The sequence below is a fragment of the Protopterus annectens genome, chromosome 12.part0, assembly GCF_019279795.1.
Source record: "Protopterus annectens isolate FY-2018-M chromosome 12.part0, PAN1.0, whole genome shotgun sequence".
Classification (NCBI taxonomy): Eukaryota; Metazoa; Chordata; order Ceratodontiformes; family Protopteridae; genus Protopterus; species Protopterus annectens.
Genome location: NC_056746.1, coordinates 32,826,257 through 32,849,907, shown reverse-complemented (window position 1 = coordinate 32,849,907; position 23,651 = coordinate 32,826,257). Strand labels below are relative to the sequence as shown.

Below are 23,651 nucleotides of genomic sequence, written 5' to 3'. Positions count from 1 at the left end.
GGCATAACCCAGCCTGGCTGTATTACTTGAGTTCAGTGGTACTTATCTGACAACACAAATCAGTAATGGCATAACGCAGCCTGGCTGTATTACTTGAGTTCAGTGGTACTTATCTGACAACACAAATCAGTAATGGCATAACCCAGCCTGGCTGTATTACTTGAGTTCAGTGGTACTTATCTGACAACACAAATCAGTAATGGCATAACCCAGCCTGGCTGTATTACTTGAGTTCAGTGGTACTTATCTGACAACACAAATCAGTAATGGCATAACGCAGCCTGGCTGTATTACTTGAGTTCAGTGGTACTTATCTGACAACACAAATCAGTAATGGCATAACCCAGCCTGGCTGTATTACTTGAGTTCAGTGGTACTTATCTGACAACACAAATCAGTAATGGCATAACCCAGCCTGGCTGTATTACTTGAGTTCAGTGGTACTTATCTGACAACACAAATCAGTAATGGCATAACCCAGCCTGGCTGTATTACTTGAGTTCAGTGGTACTTATCTGACAACACAAATCAGTAATGGCATAACCCAGCCTGGCTGTATTACTTGAGTTCAGTGGTACTTATCTGACAACACAAATCAGTAATGGCATAACCCAGCCTGGCTGTATTACTTGAGTTCAGTGGTACTTATCTGACAACACAAATCAGTAATGGCATAACCCAGCCTGGCTGTATTACTTGAGTTCAGTGGTACTTATCTGACAACACAAATCAGTAATGGCATAACCCAGCCTGGCTGTATTACTTGAGTTCAGTGGTACTTATCTGACAACACAAATCAGTAATGGCATAACCCAGCCTGGCTGTATTACTTGAGTTCAGTGGTACTTATCTGACAACACAAATCAGTAATGGCATAACCCAGCCTGGCTGTATTACTTGAGTTCAGTGGTACTTATCTGACAACACAAATCAGTAATGGCATAACCCAGCCTGGCTGTATTACTTGAGTTCAGTGGTACTTATCTGACAACACAAATCAGTAATGGCATAACCCAGCCTGGCTGTATTACTTGAGTTCAGTGGTACTTATCTGACAACACAAATCAGTAATGGCATAACCCAGCCTGGCTGTATTACTTGAGTTCAGTGGTACTTATCTGACAACACAAATCAGTAATGGCATAACCCAGCCTGGCTGTATTACTTGAGTTCAGTGGTACTTATCTGACAACACAAATCAGTAATGGCATAACCCAGCCTGGCTGTATTACTTGAGTTCAGTGGTACTTATCTGACAACACAAATCAGTAATGGCATAACCCAGCCTGGCTGTATTACTTGAGTTCAGTGGTACTTATCTGACAACACAAATCAGTAATGGCATAACCCAGCCTGGCTGTATTACTTGAGTTCAGTGGTACTTATCTGACAACACAAATCAGTAATGGCATAACCAGCCTGGCTGTATTACTTGAGTTCAGTGGTACTTATCTGACAACACAAATCAGTAATGGCATAACCCAGCCTGGCTGTATTACTTGAGTTCAGTGGTACTTATCTGACAACACAAATCAGTAATGGCATAACCCAGCCTGGCTGTATTACTTGAGTTCAGTGGTACTTATCTGACAACACAAATCAGTAATGGCATAACCCAGCCTGGCTGTATTACTTGAGTTCAGTGGTACTTATCTGACAACACAAATCAGTAATGGCATAACCCAGCCTGGCTGTATTACTTGAGTTCAGTGGTACTTATCTGACAACACAAATCAGTAATGGCATAACCCAGCCTGGCTGTATTACTTGAGTTCAGTGGTACTTATCTGACAACACAAATCAGTAATGGCATAACCCAGCCTGGCTGTATTACTTGAGTTCAGTGGTACTTATCTGACAACACAAATCAGTAATGGCATAACCCAGCCTGGCTGTATTACTTGAGTTCAGTGGTACTTATCTGACAACACAAATCAGTAATGGCATAACCCAGCCTGGCTGTATTACTTGAGTTCAGTGGTACTTATCTGACAACACAAATCAGTAATGGCATAACCCAGCCTGGCTGTATTACTTGAGTTCAGTGGTACTTATCTGACAACACAAATCAGTAATGGCATAACCCAGCCTGGCTGTATTACTTGAGTTCAGTGGTACTTATCTGACAACACAAATCAGTAATGGCATAACCCAGCCTGGCTGTATTACTTGAGTTCAGTGGTACTTATCTGACAACACAAATCAGTAATGGCATAACCCAGCCTGGCTGTATTACTTGAGTTCAGTGGTACTTATCTGACAACACAAATCAGTAATGGCATAACCCAGCCTGGCTGTATTACTTGAGTTCAGTGGTACTTATCTGACAACACAAATCAGTAATGGCATAACCCAGCCTGGCTGTATTACTTGAGTTCAGTGGTACTTATCTGACAACACAAATCAGTAATGGCATAACCCAGCCTGGCTGTATTACTTGAGTTCAGTGGTACTTATCTGACAACACAAATCAGTAATGGCATAACCCAGCCTGGCTGTATTACTTGAGTTCAGTGGTACTTATCTGACAACACAAATCAGTAATGGCATAACCCAGCCTGGCTGTATTACTTGAGTTCAGTGGTACTTATCTGACAACACAAATCAGTAATGGCATAACCCAGCCTGGCTGTATTACTTGAGTTCAGTGGTACTTATCTGACAACACAAATCAGTAATGGCATAACCCAGCCTGGCTGTATTACTTGAGTTCAGTGGTACTTATCTGACAACACAAATCAGTAATGGCATAACCCAGCCTGGCTGTATTACTTGAGTTCAGTGGTACTTATCTGACAACACAAATCAGTAATGGCATAACCCAGCCTGGCTGTATTACTTGAGTTCAGTGGTACTTATCTGACAACACAAATCAGTAATGGCATAACCCAGCCTGGCTGTATTACTTGAGTTCAGTGGTACTTATCTGACAACACAAATCAGTAATGGCATAACCCAGCCTGGCTGTATTACTTGAGTTCAGTGGTACTTATCTGACAACACAAATCAGTAATGGCATAACCCAGCCTGGCTGTATTACTTGAGTTCAGTGGTACTTATCTGACAACACAAATCAGTAATGGCATAACCCAGCCTGGCTGTATTACTTGAGTTCAGTGGTACTTATCTGACAACACAAATCAGTAATGGCATAACCCAGCCTGGCTGTATTACTTGAGTTCAGTGGTACTTATCTGACAACACAAATCAGTAATGGCATAACGCAGCCTGGCTGTATTACTTGAGTTCAGTGGTACTTATCTGACAACACAAATCAGTAATGGCATAACCCAGCCTGGCTGTATTACTTGAGTTCAGTGGTACTTATCTGACAACACAAATCAGTAATGGCATAACCCAGCCTGGCTGTATTACTTGAGTTCAGTGGTACTTATCTGACAACACAAATCAGTAATGGCATAACCCAGCCTGGCTGTATTACTTGAGTTCAGTGGTACTTATCTGACAACACAAATCAGTAATGGCATAACCCAGCCTGGCTGTATTACTTGAGTTCAGTGGTACTTATCTGACAACACAAATCAGTAATGGCATAACCCAGCCTGGCTGTATTACTTGAGTTCAGTGGTACTTATCTGACAACACAAATCAGTAATGGCATAACCCAGCCTGGCTGTATTACTTGAGTTCAGTGGTACTTATCTGACAACACAAATCAGTAATGGCATAACCCAGCCTGGCTGTATTACTTGAGTTCAGTGGTACTTATCTGACAACACAAATCAGTAATGGCATAACCCAGCCTGGCTGTATTACTTGAGTTCAGTGGTACTTATCTGACAACACAAATCAGTAATGGCATAACCCAGCCTGGCTGTATTACTTGAGTTCAGTGGTACTTATCTGACAACACAAATCAGTAATGGCATAACCCAGCCTGGCTGTATTACTTGAGTTCAGTGGTACTTATCTGACAACACAAATCAGTAATGGCATAACCCAGCCTGGCTGTATTACTTGAGTTCAGTGGTACTTATCTGACAACACAAATCAGTAATGGCATAACGCAGCCTGGCTGTATTACTTGAGTTCAGTGGTACTTATCTGACAACACAAATCAGTAATGGCATAACCCAGCCTGGCTGTATTACTTGAGTTCAGTGGTACTTATCTGACAACACAAATCAGTAATGGCATAACCCAGCCTGGCTGTATTACTTGAGTTCAGTGGTACTTATCTGACAACACAAATCAGTAATGGCATAACCCAGCCTGGCTGTATTACTTGAGTTCAGTGGTACTTATCTGACAACACAAATCAGTAATGGCATAACCCAGCCTGGCTGTATTACTTGAGTTCAGTGGTACTTATCTGACAACACAAATCAGTAATGGCATAACCCAGCCTGGCTGTATTACTTGAGTTCAGTGGTACTTATCTGACAACACAAATCAGTAATGGCATAACCCAGCCTGGCTGTATTACTTGAGTTCAGTGGTACTTATCTGACAACACAAATCAGTAATGGCATAACCCAGCCTGGCTGTATTACTTGAGTTCAGTGGTACTTATCTGACAACACAAATCAGTAATGGCATAACCCAGCCTGGCTGTATTACTTGAGTTCAGTGGTACTTATCTGACAACACAAATCAGTAATGGCATAACCCAGCCTGGCTGTATTACTTGAGTTCAGTGGTACTTATCTGACAACACAAATCAGTAATGGCATAACGCAGCCTGGCTGTATTACTTGAGTTCAGTGGTACTTATCTGACAAAACAAATCAGTAATGGCATAACCCAACCTGGCTGTATTACTTGAGTTCAGTGGTACTTATCTGACAACACAAATCAGTAATGGCATAATGCAGCCTGGCTGTATTACTTGAGTTCAGTGGTACTTATCTGACAACACAAATCAGTAATGGCATAACCCAGCCTGGCTGTATTACTTGAGTTCAGTGGTACTTATCTGACAACACAAATCAGTAATGGCATAACCCAGCCTGGCTGTATTACTTGAGTTCAGTGGTACTTATCTGACAACACAAATCAGTAATGGCATAACCCAGCCTGGCTGTATTACTTGAGTTCAGTGGTACTTATCTGACAACACAAATCAGTAATGGCATAACCCAGCCTGGCTGTATTACTTGAGTTCAGTGGTACTTATCTGACAACACAAATCAGTAATGGCATAACGCAGCCTGGCTGTATTACGTGAGTTCAGTGGTACTTATCTGACAACACAAATCAGTAATGGCATAACCCAGCCTGGCTGTATTACTTGAGTTCAGTGGTACTTATCTGACAACACAAATCAGTAATGGCATAACCCAGCCTGGCTGTATTACTTGAGTTCAGTGGTACTTATCTGACAACACAAATCAGTAATGGCATAACCCAGCCTGGCTGTATTACTTGAGTTCAGTGGTACTTATCTGACAACACAAATCAGTAATGGCATAACGCAGCCTGGCTGTATTACTTGAGTTCAGTGGTACTTATCTGACAACACAAATCAGTAATGGCATAACGCAGCCTGGCTGTATTACTTGAGTTCAGTGGTACTTATCTGACAACACAAATCAGTAATGGCATAACCCAGCCTGGCTTTATTACTTGAGTTCAGTGGTACTTATCTGACAACACAAATCAGTAATGGCATAACCCAGCCTGGCTGTATTACTTGAGTTCAGTGGTACTTATCTGACAACACAAATCAGTAATGGCATAACCCAGCCTGGCTGTATTACTTGAGTTCAGTGGTACTTATCTGACAACACAAATCAGTAATGGCATAACCCAGCCTGGCTGTATTACTTGAGTTCAGTGGTACTTATCTGACAACACAAATCAGTAATGGCATAACGCAGCCTGGCTGTATTACTTGAGTTCAGTGGTACTTATCTGACAACACAAATCAGTAATGGCATAACCCAGCCTGGCTGTATTACTTGAGTTCAGTGGTACTTATCTGACAACACAAATCAGTAATGGCATAACCCAGCCTGGCTGTATTACTTGAGTTCAGTGGTACTTATCTGACAACACAAATCAGTAATGGCATAACCCAGCCTGGCTGTATTACTTGAGTTCAGTGGTACTTATCTGACAACACAAATCAGTAATGGCATAACCCAGCCTGGCTGTATTACTTGAGTTCAGTGATACTTATCTGACAACACAAATCAGTAATGGCATAACCCAGCCTGGCTGTATTACTTGAGTTCAGTGGTACTTATCTGACAACACAAATCAGTAATGGCATAACGCAGCCTGGCTGTATTACTTAAGTTCAGTGGTACTTATCTAACAACACAAATCAGTAATGGCATAACGCAGCCTGGCTGTATTACTTGAGTTCAGTGGTACTTATCTGACAACACAAATCAGTAATGGCATAACGCAGCCTGGCTGTATTACTTGAGTTCAGTGGTACTTATCTGACAACACAAATCAGTAATGGCATAACCCAGCCTGGCTGTATTACTTGAGTTCAGTGGTACTTATCTGACAACACAAATCAGTAATGGCATAACCCAGCCTGGCTGTATTACTTGAGTTCAGTGGTACTTATCTGACAACACAAATCAGTAATGGCATAACCCAGCCTGGCTGTATTACTTGAGTTCAGTGGTACTTATCTGACAACACAAATCAGTAATGGCATAACGCAGCCTGGCTGTATTACTTGAGTTCAGTGGTACTTATCTGACAACACAAATCAGTAATGGCATAACCCAGCCTGGCTGTATTACTTGAGTTCAGTGGTACTTATCTGACAACACAAATCAGTAATGGCATAACCCAGCCTGGCTGTATTACTTGAGTTCAGTGGTACTTATCTGACAACACAAATCAGTAATGGCATAACCCAGCCTGGCTGTATTACTTGAGTTCAGTGGTACTTATCTGACAACACAAATCAGTAATGGCATAACCCAGCCTGGCTGTATTACTTGAGTTCAGTGGTACTTATCTGACAACACAAATCAGTAATGGCATAACCCAGCCTGGCTGTATTACTTGAGTTCAGTGGTACTTATCTGACAACACAAATCAGTAATGGCATTACGCAGCCTGGCTGTATTACTTGAGTGGATTGATACTTATCTGATGACGCTTTATAGAGATAACAATTGATATGATATTGTCCTTTTCATTCATTCCTAAACTGATGGGTTCGGTTCTGAGACTCTGAACCAACTTTTACCAGATCATCAGATCCGAGAACTCTCAAGCTCCTCCCTTTACCAATAATGTTTCACCAACCTAACATACCTCAGATCTCGTTTGCCACCATCAGCTTCAGATGTGAATCCCACTGCTCTCAAGTTGTTTTCAAGTTCTTATAACTTGCTTTTCATGAATTTGCTCTAGCTTTTAACTATTATATTCTCGTACTCTCCTATCTCCCACCCATGATCTTTTAAGTTAATTTCCACTCCATTTTAGCTACATTTTCTTCTTTACCTTTTTAAAGTACCACAATTTGTGCTCTTCATCCTTCATTACTCTTTTGAGTACTTCTGTCTACCATTGTTTTTAGTTGTCTACCTTCTTTCTTTCTTGCTTTCTTCTTTTCTTCAGTAAAAAAAAAAAAGATCACGTTTCTAACCTCAGAGTTTTTTTAAGTGCTTCTCTTCTAGCCTGTATTGGTGGTGTTTGTTGTACAACATGGCTGACAACCCTACAAAGTTCAAAACGGGCATTCCCTGTGGGCATAGACTTCCCAACTCAGATGCCCAGAGAGAATGCATGTATTGCCTACACCCTGCTAATTTAGATGCAGATTACTTAATCTCCTCTGGTTTCAATTCCACAGCTTTAACCAACTGGAAAATAAATTAATCTTGTGAGACCTTCCTTCTTTCTCTACTTCCTCAGTTGCTTGGGCTCAACCCCCTACCAAAAATTCTGACAATGGTAAGTCAGATTCAGCTTCCAAGGAAAATGAGTCCTGTAAGAGGTCTCTTGACTGTTCTTCCTTGTCAGCTCCTACATCAGAGCTCCCTTTAAAGATGCATAAGACGTCAAATCTGTCTGTCTCAGCTCTGACCATTTTTGAAACCTAGATCTCCACAGAGCTGTATCCCACTGCTCCTATCAGATTCATTTTCTTCCCAGCTTCCTTCTCCTTTCCTGGAGGGATCCTCACAAAGACATTCCAGACCTCCATCCACCACATCATCTCTTAGATCTTTCAGAAGCTGATGTGGATAGGATGATGAGAAAAATTCTCAGATAGCAGATTCTTATGGGGGTTCTCCTGGCTCCTACTCCCACAGGTTCCATACAACATCCTTTGTCCACTCTCCCCTTGGTATCTCCTTCTCAAATCTGGCCAACTGTTTTCTGAATCCTCGGATTTGCAATCTCAGTGGATGTCTTCATGGGATCCGAAGACGATGTGTTCTTTGAGTCTGATGATTTCCCTGAGTCAGCTAGCTCTGAGCCTTTTAGAAGTCAGAAGACTCTCAAAGCCATCTCTTCCACTTGGGGCTTCAGCTCTGGATAGCTCAGGTTCAACTATCTCCTTAGGTGGAGTGCTTGTGTGGTTGCAGTAGCTGATGGTTTGAGAAATCCAAGCTCCTTTACTGTCAATGTCTGTGTCCCATAGGTATTCTGCCTTTGAGGTTGTGGAGAGGGCTTTCTCCTTGTCTAGAGAAGGGACATCCCTTCTCCCCTCAGATCAGGCAACTTTGCTTCATCCAGTTGTATTTTCTGAGCCTCACCAATCCATTCCAATGGGACAGTCAGCCCAAACTAGTCACCGGTCAGTTCATCAGGTCATCTTTATCTCTTCTTATACTTTCCCAGAGCACCTCACTGAGGAAAGTCATTTAGAAGAGAAAGTGTAAGAGGAGGCGCCAAGATTCTCCCCAGGAATCTCTACTGAGGACACCAATTTTGATGAGGGTGAGGGGTCCCCTAGATCACCATCTAAAGATGTCTCCTATGGAGACATCCTGGAACTCCTGAAACAAAAAAGTGTTTGGTCCTCTGACTCTCCCTTTCAAGAGGAATCAGTGTTCCTGGACGCTTTCAGGTCTGGCCCATCTACTTCTTGGGTGACTTCACCAGCCATAGAGCTCATAGACCTTGTTTCTCAACAGGCATTGACAGAGCTGGATACTGTAGAGCTGATACTAAAAAGACCAGACAAGATTTTAGCCCCCATAAGGACTGGGCACACTGGAGCAAGGGAGTCCTGGTTGATGCCATGGTTGTGGCTACAGCCACTAAGAAGGAACTGGCAGAACAGAGTTCCTCTGTCCATCCCCCAACAGAGTGTCCAGGGCTTTGGACATATTTGGGAAGAGCATGTGCACTTCAGCAACCTTTACTCTCAGGTCGCTATATTATCTGGCACACATTTTATGAGGTTGCAAAGAGATCTGACCAAAGAGCTTGCAAAATCTCTTTCTGGGGCCAAATCTGGTGAGGATGAAAATAAAATCTCATCACAACTGCCCACCCTACAGTCTATTTCAAATGCGTCAATGAGGTTGATCTCCCATGCAGTGGAACGTACCTTGTGGATGGCACGTTCAGATATAGTCATCAGGAGACATGCCTGGATGCCATTATTTGATTTTTATGCATCCCTTTAAGTCTTTGTTCATCAATGTGCCTTTTGATGGATCTTCTATGTTCAGTCCCAAGGTAAAATACGCACTCTCCAGATGTGAACAAGGAATAAGCGAGAAGGTAGAAAAATGAGATTTAGAAAATTCCAGTATCCTTTTCAAGATTCAGATGGAGATATTTCCCCCACAGGCAGAGGGAGGGGGACTCAAATGGAAGATGCCATTCTCATGGCAGAGGTGGCCTGCAGAATCATGGCTTCAGGGATTCCATTTCACTTAAGTCCTGTCAGTGCTCCTGAAAGGAGGCCCACATGTTCCCCTCTTGAGGCAGTTGGAGGACATTTGTCTCTGCACAGGAGAGCCTGACAATCTATAATAAAAGATTCCTGGGTGCAGAGAATATTATCCAAAGGTTGGAATTTTCCATTTTCTCTAACCTCTCCCACCGATGTGAAGAAAATCCCCTGTGTTCTACCTAGTCAGAGGGAAGCAGCATCTTTAGAAATAAAAAAAAAATGCTAGAAAAAAAGAGTCATCCTAGAGGACCCTCCAGACCAGAGAGGATCTACAAACTTACTCTAGGTTCTTCTTGGTGCCAACAAAAGACAGGGGTTGAGATCAGTTCTGGATCTCAGCAAATTAAATAAGTCCATACAGTAGTCAAAGTTTTGGACATTCATGGTTCAGTCCATTTTTGCCTCTGCTGCAAAAGGACTATTAGATATGCTCAATACTTCTTCAGGATGCATACTCTCACATCAAAATGAATCAGCACTCAAGCAGATACCTGCACTTCTGGCAGGGAGACCGTCATTACTGGCTCAAACACTGTCCTTTGGCATACCACAGCCCCAAAGGTGTTCACCAAATGCATGGCAGTGGTAACAGTTCACTTGAGGCTTCTGGGATTCTGTGCATTTCCACGAATAGATAACTGGCTCCTAACTGCCCAACCAGGCATTAACTTCTACAGGCAAGGGACTACTTGGTCCAGTTGTGTATTCATCTGGGAATCACGATTAATTACAACAAATCTCAACTCATACGTATGCAGAGTCTGGAGTTCATAGGTGCTCATCTGGACACAGTCAGTCAGATAGCCTCTCTTCCCTCTACTCAAATATAGACACTGAGGTCCCAAGTCAAGAAAGTGATTCAAAGGTCTTCTCTTCTGGCCTAATTATTCTTACAAGCCCTGGGATCCATGGCAGCACCTATCACCATCATTCCTCTGGCCAGGTTCCAAATGCAAATTCCTCACTGGAGACTTTCAGTTCAGTGGTCCATTCTTCAACATCCATTAACCACTCCAGTCAAGATCATACAAGCATGCAAAGGATATCTTCTTTGGTAAATTCCTTCAAACCAGTTCTGTGAAGGGCGTCCATGTGATCTTCCCCTGCCTATGGCCACAGTGACTATGGACATTTCCCAGTTGTGGTGGTGGGGGCACTACTTGAAAAGGACAGTCCAGAGTATGTGGTCCCTGGAAGAGGCCAAGGCACATATCAATGTCCTAGAGATAAGAGCTGTCCTCCTAACATTGCAGGCCTTTCTAGATGTTCTCCCATCTGGGACAACTGCCATTCAGATGGACAATTTATCAGAGGTCTGATGTATCAACAGACTGGGAGGAACCAGAACTTACCCACTTTGTCAAGAAGCAATGAAAGTGTGGAAAAGGGTGATCTCTTCTGGTCACTTTCTAGTAGCAATACACATCCCAGGAAACTCCAGCATGATTGCAGACAAACTAAGTAGGTCCATTCTGATGCCTCACGAATGGTCTCTCAATGTTAAAGTGGCAGAGAGGATTTTCTGATGATGGGGCCAACCATGCTGTAATCCATTTACCTCTCCCCTCAACCACAAATGCAGTAGGTTCTTTTCCCTGATCCCTCCAATGGGGAAGTGACTGAGAGATGCTCTACTCCAAAATTGGCCCTCCCGTCTTCCTTATGCTTACCCAATGTTACCTCTCATTCCCAAATTTCTTCAGAAAACATTCCGGGTAAAGAGCACAGTTATCCTCATTGCAAACTTGTTGCCTCATGAGATTTGGTTCCCTTTCCTCTGGCCTCACCTTCTACATCCACCCTGGACACCAGATCCCACTCCAGACTTCCTATCTCACACAGACTTAACAGGCCTCAAACTGACTAAATGGTTTCTCCAATTCCGTTGATTGCTAGACAGTCCAAGCTCTCCTCCCTGGTACATCATGTCTTGTTTTCTTCTCAAAAGCTTCTATTAGAAGGATTTACAAATGTAAATGGAAGAGATTTGTTTTCTGGGCCCTTAGCAAGGACCTGGATCCTTTTTTAGCACATGTGCCATCTGTCCTTGAATTTTTAGCTTCAATTTTCAATGAAGGTGCTAGTTTTTCTGGTATTAAAGTGCAATTGGCTGCCATTTCTAATTTCCACCTGAGTAAAAATAACTCTACCTTAGCTTCTACTAAACTCTGTAAAGCCTTTTTTATGGGAGCCTTTTTACTTAGAGCCCTGTTAAAGGATCCTACTCCTTTGGATTTAACTGTCATGCTTCAGGCCTTGACACAAGCTCCCTTTGAACCTTTGGCCAAAGCAGAACAAATATTTGTCTTGAGAAAACATTTTTCTGATCACTCTGACATCGGGTGAGTATCCGAACTCCAGGATCTACCTTCTAAACCTCCTTACCTGGCTTCTCACAAAGACTTTGTGATCACATCCATCATTTTTGCCAAAGGTAGCTTCTGAGTCAAACATAAACCAGGTCATTAACCTACCAGTTTTCTTTCCTAACTTTTCAAATAAGGGAGAGTAAATGCTCCACATTTTGGATGAGCATAGACAACTTCACTTTAATTTTCGCATGACCAAAGACTTCAGGAAATTTGATCAGGTATCTATTTCCTTTTCTCCTAATAGATTGGGCAAACCAGTATCTAAAATTACATTGACCAGATGGTTAAATGAATGTATTTCCTTTGTTTATGGTAAAAAAGGTTTATCATTGCTCAAGCACCCTAGTGCTCATTCCATGAGGTTTATGGCAGTTTCTTCTTTCATCAGATTTTTGGTCAAGGGCTTCCTTAGATGACATTTGTGCAGCTGCAGCTTGGACTAATTCTCAAACCTTTATTGCTCGTTACAAATTAGATTTGGTGTCCAGGAACAGCAGCATTTGGCTCTGCAGTACTCCAGAATATTCTTCTATGAGGGCCTCCCAAGGTAACAGTAGTTGGGGACTGTCTTCTATCAGCTGAGGAATGAATGAAAAGGACAACATCAGATAAGAGTTATGTACTTGCCATAATATTCCATCTGTGTTGCCCATTTTCCTTCTTCCTCAGCTTCCCAACCACCTTCCCCCATCCTTTACTTCTGAAAAGATGTAAAAGCTGTACTGTCACCACTGTTCCTCATTTGAGCTCCAGCTTCCTTTTTTCTTTCCACCTTTCCTATATATATATATAATAGGGGTCTCTTTATTCTAGAGGCGGCAAACTCGATCTTTGGTATATTAGGCTGGTGGGGTATTATGGGTAAAGGGAGGAACGAGACATCTTGGATCTCTGATGATCTGATAGAAGCGGCCAAGTCAGATCCAAGTCTCAGATCCAAACCCATCAGTTGAGGAAGAGTGAAAATGGACAACACAGATGGAACATCATGGTGAGTATATAATGGACAATGCAGATGGAACATCATGGTGAGTATATAATGGACAACACAGATGGAACATCATGGTGAGTATATAATGGACAACACAGATGGAACATCATGGTGAGTATATAATGGACAACACAGATGGAACATCATGGTGAGTATATAATGGACAACACAGATGGAACATCATGGTGAGTATATAATGGACAACACAGATGGAACATCATGGTGAGTATATAATGGACAACACAGATGGAACATCATGGTGAGTATATAATGGACAACACAGATGGAACATCATGGTGAAGGCATAATTTTTTTTACCCTATCCCTGTTTTTGCCAAATTGAAAAATATGACCTGATTAGACAGAGTATGTACTACTCACATTACCAAACCACCCTCCCTTTAGCTGTTATATAGCATGCATCCAGCAAAAAAGGCAAAAGTCTTATAGGTTCATAGGTGTTTAGTAGGCTAACAACCACAAGGGCTGTTTTAAGCCTAGCCATGAATCACAAATCTCTGACGAATACTGATAGCCTTGATAAGTGTAAGCATGGGCCTGGGAGATGAACCATTTACTGGTTACCTGTTTGCATTAGAGACATAGGTGCTAAACCAGCGATGTATTTCTGGTTTCCCCTCCAATTGTTCAAGTTGGAATTGAACTGGATTAGGGAGAAACTCTAGTTCACATGGATGGGGCGCCTGTTCCATAGATGGGGTAGTCTCAGGGATACATACCTATCTCTCTAGCATGTCCTATTTATAACACAGGTAAGGTTTAAGTCATTAGAACAGGTAATTCTGGTACTGTTTGTTTTGTGGATATGCAGGTGGTCCATCAGAGTGGAGTCTGACAGTGCCCTGTATGCCAGGCATAGATCTCCCCTCAAAAGCTTGTAGGAGACAGAATACAGGGATAGGGCCTTGAGGCGATCTTCATAGGACATATTACTTATGCCCTGTATTCTTTTAGTGAGGAACCTCTGTGGACATTCCATTTGTTGGATATGCCCAGATAGGTACATATCAAAGCGGGCATTATACTCATTGATAAGTCTGATAAATGCTGAATACAGTGAAACAATGACTTCCTTGGACTTGGATGCCATAACCGTGTTTATACGTTTTTGCAACATAGAATGATTTTCTCATCACTGTAGACACATGATGATCAAAGGCTAGATTACTATCTATGTGTGTCCCTACGTCCTTGACTACTGGGTCATCTCTAAGGGGAATGTTGTCAATATGATAGTTACCAGGGATGGATGACTTCCCAAAGGATACTATTATGCATTTCTTGGCATTTAGTTTTAGTCCATGACTCTGACACCAATTGTTTGTCTGTGTCAGCCCCTCCTGGAGAACATTTGTGTCAGTGTGAGATTCACTGACAACTCCAAATTTGCAATCATCTGCAAATGTAGTCAGCCAGAGACTACTGACATTGGCCTTGACTTCTGAGAATTAAATGCCAAAAAGGAGTGGTCCAAGGACTGATCCCTGAGGGACTACACTTGTGACGGGCCTCTTTGTAGAGGTGAACTACACAATTCTAACTTCCTGGGTCCTGTCTGTGAGCCAGTTGGCTATCCACTGGGTGACATATGGATTTGTACCTAACCTCTTGAGTTGCTTTACTGGAAATGCTCACCCAGACTCTGTGACAGTTTGCTGTGAAGGAAAGGTTAGTTTTCTTTTTATTTCTTGTATTTTGTATTACTTTATTGCCTTTTTATTTTGTGTGCTGTGATTCGTTTTCTTTACACTGTGTTTTACTTCTATTCTGCTTTTAACTGCATATTAAAACTTGAAAAGAGACCACAGCTCTATCTCTTGTGAGTCAGGCAAAAATTAGAATAGGTCACTTAATTAGTCACACATTAGTTAGAACAGGTCAGTTAAGGTTAATCATCTGTGAACTGAGGGGTGGAGCTAGGAGCTAAACCTTCTATTTAAGGGGTAAAATAAAACATTTCAGAGCTTTATTGGAAAGGCTCACCCAGACTCTGTGACATATTGCTGTAAGGGAAAGGTTGGTTTGCTTTTTATTTCTTGTATTTTGTATTACTTTATTGCCTTTTTCTATTTTGTGTACTGTGATTTGTTTTCTTTACACTGTGTTTTACTTGTATTCTGCTTTTAACTGCATATTAAAACTTGAAAAGAGACCACAGCTCTGTCTCTTGTGAGTCAGACAGAAATTAGAACAGGTCAATTAAGGAGTCACACATACATTAGAACAGCTCAGTTAAGGTTAATCATCTGTGAACTGAGGGGGTGGATCTAGGAACTAAACCTTATATTTAAAGGGTAAAATGAACATTTCAGAGCTTTACTGGAAAGGCTCACCCAGACTCTTAACAGTCCAAAAGAAAAGTGTTTCATTCAGTCATGTATGGACCCTCTGATTACCCACTTAATCTGATTATGTAAAGAAAGTAAGAACTCCCCAAACACCCTACCTGCTCCACTGTAAGCTTTCCTTTTCTATGTATTTGTTGCCTGGAGCTGTTATCAACCTACCTTTGCCCACTTTCCAGTCTCCCAAACCTTCTCTGGGGCAGTGGATTTATGCTAAGGGTGCTAGCCACAGAAATCTGAGCAGATGGAAATGAGAAAGGCAATTTGTGATGGAATTCAGTTTACCAAGAAAATATCTAGCAGAAAAAGTTGTTAGTTTTCAGACACTATAACAGTAATGTAAATAGCAACTGTACTCTGTGATATAAAAGTTCTTTTATTAAAGGTATGCACTACTGCTTGACTATCAGTTTGAAATGTAATCTTTTTGTTTGCCAGTTCTGGTCCCACACTGTCATTGCCTTCCTTCTGAGTATCCCCTGGTTCCACACCCTGTACGATGGAGCAGCCTGGACCTCTAACTTAGCATTGAGAATGTAGCAGTCCCAGCAGTGACATCATATCCTCAGCTTTGGGCCTCTCATTTCACATTTAAGCAGTCTCAGTGTAAAGACCTGTGCTGAAAACCATAGCTGATCTTAGTTGGTGCCATGTTTTCTGGTTCACTTTATGCCCCATTACAATCTTCTTCCCTCTTTTAGGGGGCAAGTGCTGTCCACCACTGTAGCCTGCAGCTTTTCCCAGCCTGCATGTACCAAAGAATCCCGTAAGGAATCCAAATATTAACTTAATCCAACACAATGCAGTTTGTCATTAGCCCTGTTATCTGTCTAGTCTACAAGCTGCTGACCATCTGACATTACCCTGTGGAAGGCTTCACTCACTTGACTATCTTCTGTGTGCTCTTTCTCACTCTAGTTTTTCATCCTTGTAAGTTCATAAGTAAGATTATCTAGTATTTAGGCTGGCCTAGCAGTCATCAAGAACTTACGTAGAGAAGCAATGCATTTGGTAAAGCATCTGTTAATAGTTTCTAATAAATTGTATTACTTTATATTGTATTACAATTTATTGTATATGCAAAATACTGATTTTTATTCAGAAATAGTGTGACTGGTATAATTCATGGATCCCTGGTCACTGTAGTTCTGAATAAGATGGGAACCTGATTTAAAGGCCTGTTTCTCATATTTTGTATATGTTCCTTAAAGGAAAACTCTGCCTTCTCCTACAGTTTAACTCAATCCTTAGGATTTTTTTCTCCCTACAATATGGTTCCAGTATTGTGTAGGTACCAGAAACCTGCTAGTATTTTTAAAACTTTTATTTCCTTTCATTGGAATTAAAGGTAGGGAAAAGCCCACCTGCTGTTTTTTTCTTAAGCTTAACTTCTCATGTTCTTTGCAGAGAAATTCTTCTCCACCTGTATGACATATCATAGACACAGTTAAATATGTAGTTTACCCTGTCAGATACTGCTGTCAATCTTAGATGGGCAATTAATCCTAATTTGAGGAGCGCAGCAGCTGATTTAAAAAAGACAGAAAGGTGTGGAACTGTTTTCCACCGTTTCATTGCAGAGAGGAGAATCTAACACTCTTCATTCCTAGCAAAACAAAGCAATTAGATCAGTCGGGATTAAAGGTAGTTGTCATCTCTTCTGACAAATTTACATAAGCAGAAATACAGTATTGAAATGCTAAGCTTTAATTGTTGGTCATTTATAATAGTGTATATGTTACAATAACTGAAGTATCAAAGATTTCTGTGACATTTAGAGAAAAGTCACAAAATATTTGTTCTTGCAAAGTATCAACACATTTACCATTTCCAAGCCCCCCCCCCCACACCCACACATAGGACAGAACTGCAGAAAGAGAGATAAGGGGCAACCCTATCAACTAGGTGCACTGATAATGTTCATAAACAGGTCTGTTATGCTTTTTTGTGACATACTCCCAGAGGGGCATGTATATCTGGTACACGCAGATCCATGGTAAAAGATTCCCACTAATTTTGAATCAGTCCTTACATTGTTAAAGTGCATGAACATTTTGTAGCCCACAAAGGAAATGTGACCATTGGTGGCAACAGTAATATACAGCTGAATTTATTTTAATGTATGTTTTCTATGTGCTGTTGCATTAAAAACATTAAGAAAAGGAAATCAGAAGTATTTAACTGTGTTTAAGTGCACACACAAACAGACTTATACACTCGTGTTTTTGTACACATGCACTTTATGTATGTATATGTGTAGATATATATATATATAGTGTGTGTGTGTGTGTGTGTGTGTGTGTGTATATATATATATATATATATATATATATATATATATATATATATATATACAATATGGGTGCATACAATTCATTATTTATAATAAACAACATAGTAGAGTTAAGCATTATTAATGTATACATTCTAATAAATGTTGCTTAATGTTTCACTTACTCACTGTTACACATTGGCTATGTTATGCACATGCAATCTTTGTCAATGTCTTTATTTCAGTATTTGTTTCTTTGTATTGCTAAGTGCATTTATTACTTGTTATTATCTTTGCCAATGTTGCCCGAGTTGCAGCTGAAAATGGTTCTGGTACCAGTTCACTTTCCTGGTTACCAAAGTATAAATAAATATGAAATAAAAAAGGGAGTGGACATGACAGAAATAATTAAGGAACTAGTAAAGCACATTTTAATTCTGCATCATTCATGAGAGAGAGAAAAATTTCCCGCTGAAGGCATTAAGAAGTAGCAGACAGATTTAGTTTGGAGTCCTGCTAGTTGTCACCTGTAAATGTACAGCAAGAATCATTTATTGCATTGAGAGTTTTCACACCTCAGCATGAGAGTGTGGGGGAAGGTCTGTGAATTGTTTTAGAACTACAAAATAACGCCTTTACAAAAGACTAGCAAACACCTGTTTACCTGCTTTCTTTTACTGGAAGTTGCTAACAGCTATTTATAGCATAGAACAAGCTCTGACAGACACATAAATGAGGCTCGGTCAGGGAAACAAAACTAACTCTTTTACAGTAGGTATGTGAGATGACAGTGCTTCACAGTCCTGTCATAGTGGCATGAGAAAACACTACTACTTCCTTATGTCTGGCATGACTCATATAAAGAGAACTTGAAATGTATTCTGGGAAGAAGAAATGAAAGCAAGAAAACAAGATCACGTTACCATTTCCTGTTCCCCATCCAGTTGTCCAAGTTACACTTAACCCAATTCAAGTGTAACTTGGTAATTGGACTGGGAACAGGAAATTCATCCCTGGTTTGGCACCCATGTCTCTAATGGACACAGGCAGCCTGTAAATGGCTCATCTCTCAGGCCCTTGCTTGTAAACGTTTCATCTCCTCCTAAGCCCCTTCTTACACTTATCAAGGATATCAGAATTTGTCAGAGTTTTGGGATGCATGGCTAAGTTTAAAAAGGCCCTTGTTGTCATTAGACTAGTAAACACCCATGAACACGTGAACCAAGGCAGGCTCTATCATCTGCCATTTTGAGGGAAACAAATTAAAACTGTAAAAGAAGCACTTGGAGTGATTTTGAAGCATTAAAATAGTGCAGGAAACAAAGGTACGATGAAGAAAAAGACATGTTTTTTTTAGTTGTAAGGTGGAATTTTCCTTTAAATACCAAGTTTTTGTTTTGTTTGTTCATCCCAAGTTATTTCATGCCAGCCAGTTGTTCTAGAGCCATATTGTGCCAGTGTGTTATAACCATTTTAAAATTAGTTGTCCATTTCCCAAAAACACAGACTTACATTTTCATGCACTAAAACCAGCTCATAAGCTACTTGCTAAATTATTGATATTGTATCAATATTCTTTTTATTTTCATATCTAAGTAAGGAGTTACAATAGATGTTTTTATGCAGTACTGTTGTGGATTTTGTGTTACAATAATCCTAATTTCGCAGTCATCTACATACTTATGTGATCAGGTATAAGATGCTTAACAGAGTGATGCAGACGCTAAAATGAAGAAATGCTGACCTGCTAAACACTGAGCCTCGTGGGACACCCATTATAATTCTGCATTTTATTACTGATATGACCCAAATTATACAAACCATTTGGCAGCTACCTGCAAGCCAATCCTTAATGCAGTAGATGATATATGGGTTTATGACATGTTTTTCCTTCATATATACTGCCTCATTATACAGTAGGATATTAAACACCTTAGATGGGTCTGAACGTATAACTAAGATGATGAGTCCCTGGTCATTTGCAAGGCTCACTAGATCATAAAACTCAATTAAATTAGTCATAGCAGAGCGATATTCGAGGAATCTATCTTTCATGGTATTTAAGTCCTTATTTTGCATTTTATACTTTACTAAAACTGTTAAGTATATTTAATAGCGCTTAACTTAGAAGTGATGTTAAACCAAAAGGCTTTTACTTCTGGATAGGATCACTACCTCCATCTTTATAAACTGGTTCCACCATTGACTCTTTTGAACATCGTGAAACACCTTCTCTTTTTTGTGCATAAATTGAAGAAGTTATGTAATATAATTAATAATTTATCAATATCAAATTTATTAAGAACCCTCTAGTTTAATCAAGATCCATACTATGTGTCTTTTCAGTGTCCCTCAGACTAATTTGAATAATTTGAAACTCTATGTTTGGGCACTAATCATGTTCAAATACAACCTTTGTCTTGCTATTATCCATTGTGTCAGAGATTACCTATTCCCTTGTCATGAATGAAATACCAGTGCTAAAAAAGTGTTTTTTAATGCTGAAACATTTGGATAGACCAAATTATTAGCAATAGGGATGGGAGTGAGTGAGTCTTTGTGGGTCAGGGTTTGAGTACGGGCTAGGGTAGGGGCAGGGGTGTAGCTAGAACTTTACATTTTGTACTCAGATCTCGTGCTGTTGCCCCCCCCCCCCCACGACCCATCTATCATTTAAAAATGTGCTGAAGCTTTAAAGTGTTGCCTCCGTACACTTCAGAAAAGGATACAATATTTCAACGTATACTTCAGAAAAGGATATTTATTTCAATGTGCACTTCAAAAAGGGATACATTATTTCAACATACTCTTCAGAAAAGGATACATTATTTCTACAGACACTTCAGAATGGGATACATTAGTTCAATGTACACTTCAGAAAGTGGCACATTATTTCAACATACACTTCAGAAAGGGATACAATATTTCAATGTACACTTCAGAAGGATACATTATTTCAACTGCTGTCATTTATAGCTAAAACATTCTGTTTTAGAGATGCATTCTAATCAGATAAGCATGTTTTGTATAACTCTGTGCAAAAGACACAAGTTCAGACAGCTTTAAGCTTTCTGTGCTTTTTCAGGAAAAAAAATTCTGGCAAATGTTCAGAAATAATGTGCTTAATTGAGTACATTTTGTATGCCTGCCTATGAAACCCTGTGCAATAAAGATAAGTCTTAGCTATGCCACCCATAGTTTAATATTGATATTCCAACTTTCTGGAACAGTAACTTTTAGCAGACCTCACCTCAATGCCATGCTTCTTGGTAATCCAACATCCTGGAACAGTGACAGGTAGCAGATCTCACCTCAACACCATGCTGCTAGGTAATCCAGTGTTCTGTAACTGTAACGGTCAGCAGACCTCACCTCAACATTATGCTGCTAGGTAATTCAATGTCCTGTAACAGTGATGGGTAGCAGACCTCACCTCAACACCATCTTACTAGGTAATTCAACTTCCTGTAACAGTGACGGGTAGCAAACCTCACCTCAACACCCTGCTGCTAGGTAATCCAACATCCTGTAACAGTAACGGTCAGCAGACCTCACCTCAACATCATACTGCTAGGTAATTCAACTTCCTGGAACAGCAACGCTCAACAGACCTCACCTCAACACCATGCTGCTAGGTAATCCAATATCCTGTAACAGTAACAGTCAGCAGACTTCACCTCAGTGCCATACTGCTATGCCTCCACACTCTTCCTTCTCCATACTGGTTGTTGACAAAACAAGACTGCTTGTTTTATTGACTTCAGTGAAAACAAGGCTTAACTGGGGATGCACTTACCCTTTTTACAGCCAGCACTCACTGATCCTCCCTGCATCTGCTCCATCACTGAACCCAATTGTCACCTTAAGCCCATTCTGTTTACCAAGGCCAGAACCTTACTTACCTTTCATCTGCCACTTAAACCAGGTCAACAGTTATATGGTGAGAAGAGACAGGTCATCGCGATGTAGCCTGTGCCCAAACACATACATGTGATTTACCTAAAATAACTTTGTTGTATTTTGAAGTACCATTTTGCATTGACAGACTTTTTTTTTCCATCAGTGGTACCTCCAGCCTTAACCCTGTAAGTAGATTATTATGTTTATAAGAAATACTTTCACTTTTATAGCGGGACATCTTGTTGTATAAAAGCTGCCCATGGATTAACAAGTATTAGTACTACAATATTACTGTGACTGGAAAGCATATTTCATTGAGGACTCATCTCTCTCCCTAAGAGATCTGTGTTCCAAAAATACAATAATGCCAACACATTCACCTTCTATAAACTGTCACATTTCATAATATCGATGTGCAGAGTAACAGTTACACTGCTGTCTGAGACAACACAGTCTTCTGGATGATATGATTATAAAATCTGAAATGTGATTCATGTTCTGTTACCACAGAATCAAAATGCAGAACAAAGGATCGCAGGTGTGGAACTTATTGTAACAGCAACCCTAGATTATCCCCTAAAATTGGTCACGTGTATCCTGCTTTTACTGTGAGACAGGGAAGGTCTCAGATGCAGTTTACACATCCTCTTGCCTTTGGCATTTACATTCTTGTTAGCAGGAATGGTTTCAGCAGTCTGAGTATTTATTAGGACATTGTGTGCTCATTCTCTCTGTCTGGGACACAAATGTTGCAACAGCAGTTCCTTTCATTTCAAAGTTCTGAAGAAATGTCAGATAGCTATCTTACAGCGTCTGCTATGAATAATTAGCTTTCCTGTCGCCTGCAGCTGAAAGACACTCCCATGTATAGTATGCTATGCTTCCAGAGTATAGCATGTGACAAAGTCCTGTCATTCACAAGCTGGTCTTCACTGTCTGTGTTCATACTTGCATGTAAGTCGCCAGGAAGCTAGTAACGTAGCAGTCATTGCAGATGACACGATGACTTACATAACACTCACCAATGTTGTATAACCATGATGAAAGCTACATTCCTTCTTGAATTCAGAAGTGTATGAATAATTCTGTTTATATTACACCTCTTCTCACACAGTAATTAAGGCACTTTTGAAGCTCTTTTTTATTGAGTAGCTGTTAAATAACATTGTTGTTGCTTCCAGTCACTGCAATGGGCACAGAAACTGTCAGGAAGATTCCAAGTCATTAAGACTTTTATTTGTACACCTGGACTAACTTTACTTTTGAAGGACTTTCATACTGTTAGTAGATGTACATACACACCTGTAGAAGACCAGATACATTATACATATAATCTGGCTGTCCGAATCTATTAATTTTGTTCAGCTAAAATGTTAAAGTATACTTTGTGTGTATTTCTGTGTGTCCGTGTGTGTGTGTGTGTGTGTGTGTGTGTGGGGGGGCTCTACAACAAACTGTCAGACTGTTTAGAAAGGGTTTCCATGCCATGGGCCCCTACTTAAACAGATATGTTTATTTATCCCTGTGAACCAGTAAAAGGCTACAGAAGGCAAAGTACTTTATATATATGTTTATATACATATATATATATATATATATATATATATATATATATATATATATATCTATGGGTCTACCTGAGATGGTCGACAAGCCATTTGATCGACTTTCATTTGGTCAACAATTCATTTGGTCGACAGGCAGATTTGCCCCCCTCCCCAATGTTGTGTGACCCTGGAGTTGATATATATAGTTGGGGGGGGTGTGGGGGGCAAAGCCCCCCACATAAAACTGCTTGTCGACCAAATAAACTGTCGACCAAATGAAAGTCGATCAAAAATATATATATAAAATATGTATGTATATATATATATATATATATATATATATATATATA

General features: G+C 40.3%; 1 protein-coding gene across 1 annotated transcript in view; it reads left to right on the top strand.

The window, feature by feature from the left end:
* The window catches only part of LOC122816123, a 958,912-nt gene that overhangs the window by 764,571 nt on the left and 170,690 nt on the right, over positions 1-23,651 (top strand). The window lies entirely within an intron of this gene.